This window comes from Octopus bimaculoides, chromosome 7 (genome assembly GCF_001194135.2).
Source record: "Octopus bimaculoides isolate UCB-OBI-ISO-001 chromosome 7, ASM119413v2, whole genome shotgun sequence".
In the NCBI taxonomy this organism is placed as follows: domain Eukaryota; kingdom Metazoa; phylum Mollusca; class Cephalopoda; order Octopoda; family Octopodidae; genus Octopus; species Octopus bimaculoides.
The window spans coordinates 61,012,016-61,014,875 of NC_068987.1; the positions used below are offsets into that span (position 1 = coordinate 61,012,016).

Sequence of the window (2,860 nt, forward strand, 5' to 3'; positions counted from 1 at the left end):
TATATATATATATATATATATATATATATATATATATATATATTTATATATATATATTATATACATACATATATGCATTCATACATGCATACATACACACAAATGTATTCGTGTATGTAGGCATGCATAGACATGTATGTGTATAACCCTAAGCTTGCTACTTACCTCAGTTTATTTACCAAATTTCTGCTATAGACTACTCTTAAAGCGAGGGGTCCGTGTTATTGTAGGTTTGCTTACAGTCTTTCCTCTGTGATAGAGTACATATTAAGTGGTCCACACTCAGACCATATCTTTCTTCTTGTCTTGTAATGACAGTCATCCGGGATTAGTTAAACGGACTGCTGCTGAGTTTACCGTCGTTGTGAGTTCATAGGAGTTTCAAGAGATGATCAGAGTTCGCGAAAACAGTTCCCGTCTGCATATCGTCAGACGATATCGATTTATATCAATAGATACATAAGAATAGCACAAAGAAAAAAAAACGAATTAAAAAATTGAAGAATTTCATTCGAAACGTTTCCATTTTAGGTTGGTAGTATAAAAAAAATCCCTTCGTTTCCAATATGACAACATCAAAATTCTGGTCTATCCCTGGTGGTTAGCTATCATCGGAGAGACAATCCCGTCTAGATTAACCCATTACCTCCCATAATTCTATTAACTGGAATTTTGTTTATGAAACTTTGATTTCTAACATAAAGCAGCCTTAGAAACACGCTGGAATAACATTTCAAAATAACATTTCAAAATAACATTTTAAATAGAAATATTAGGAAACCTCATTTGAATATCAGAGAAATAAACCTAGTAGATATAGCAAAAAGGTTAGAAATGTGTAAATATTGACAGATAATTACGAAATTTGTAATTTTTAAGTGATCTCATATGAGATCACTGGTAGGTAATGGGTTAAGTCAAGTTGAGGTAGGTTTGAAATTTACATCAAAGAATAAAGAAGGTGCGCTGAGCATAAACTGTTACCATTTTTTCTACACATTTTAAAGACCTTAAAGTTTCTAGTGAATGGCAGTTATGTGCAGCGCTGTTTCATCCTTCTTTAGGATCGTCAGCAAGCCTCCGAACTTTTAATGTCAGATCAACTTGAATACTGTGTCCAAAGTTCAACTGATTTCTGTTCTTAGTTTTTAAAACAACAAGGAATATGGTGTAGACATAAAAAAAAAACAAGAACAATTATAGATGAATTTTTCAATTGCACTTAAGGGCTTTATTTACTTCACTACTTAGGGCAGAGTATTTATCTTTAAATTATTCATTTATTACACCAGTTGTGTGGAGATATCTGATACCCTTTTTGTCGTTTTATAAGATTTCCATTTTCGCTAATATTAAGTGTATATCCCAGCGTTATGAAGGGAAAATGTCTTACTTCACAGCATTCTTTCCAAATGATAACGATGATGATGATCCTCACTATAATGATGATGATGATGATGATGATGATGATGATGATGATGATGATGATGAAGTTGATGATGATAATAATAATAATAATAATAATAATAATAATTATTATTATTATTATTATTATTATTATTATTATTATTATTATTATTATTACTACTATTATTATCATCAAGGCGGCAAGGTAGCAGAATTGTTAGCACGCTGGACGAAATGCTTATCGGCATTTCGCCCGTCGCTACATTCTGAGTTCAAATTCCCCCGAGGTCGACTTTACCATTCATCCTTTCGGGGGTCGATAAATTAAGTACCAGTTGAGTACTGAGGTTGACGTAATCGACTATCATCCTCCCCCAGATTTCAGGCCTTGTCCCTATAGTAGAAAAGATTATTATTGTTTAGTGTTGTTGTTTTTAACATCTCATCTTTATATTAGATAAGGAGAATGAGAACATTAGATTTTTTTTAAAAAGCATCCGCCAGTTAGCATAAAATAAACCGTTACTTTTTATTGCAGAATAAATTTGCATAATGAATAGCACCATTTTCGTAAGAAATAGTCATCCTTGAGTTTAATATTTATTTTTAAAGAACTTTGCTATCAGTCAACCAAAAACAGATTCCTGGGCTGTCGTCTTATCTAATTAGAGAGTATTTTAAAGAATATATTATTATAAAATTTTCAGTTCAGAAGTAATTAAATGTATAATTCAAAATATAATTCAAAGATGAAAATGAAAATAAAGTTAAAATAAAATAAAATAAAAATAATCTGTTTCATCTTAAAATATATAACTAAAGAATCCACTTACATTTTTTAATCAAAAACAATGCAAAAATACAAAATTTTAAATACTTAAAACTTTATATACGTACATACATACATACATACATACATACATACATACATACATACACACATACATACGTACACACACACACACACACACACATATAAAGACAGTTAAAACACATCTGTCAGATGGGACCTTGATGACTACTATGAAGCAGGAAGGTATACTAGCCCCTATATATATTTAATACTCAAATATTTCATTTATTCAATAAGACTTTCAATACTTCATTTCATTTTACTATTTATATTATATTAGCAGAAATACCCGGCTTTGCCCGGGTTAAAGAGAATAATGAAATCTAAAAACGCCGTCTAGACTATGCAACCCTCAACTGTTAGTAGCTACGATACCATATTTCTACATTAATAACTCTCTAATCGATGCCAGCATGGATCATAGACATTAAGTGAAATGCCAGTCTCTCATCTAGGAGGACCTTGAAATCAATGTTACCAACTGGGGACTATGTGTGTCGCAGTGATAATAAAAAGACCCAAAGGAGGTCTGCAACGAAATAATTTTACTCAACACTTTGCAAGTGAATCAGTGGAGGCAAAGATGCGTCTCATTTACTT

General features: G+C 31.3%; 1 protein-coding gene across 1 annotated transcript in view; it reads left to right on the plus strand.

The window, feature by feature from the left end:
• LOC106874652 (uncharacterized) overlaps positions 1-2,860 on the plus strand; it is a 23,394-nt gene that overhangs the window by 15,072 nt on the left and 5,462 nt on the right. The window lies entirely within an intron of this gene.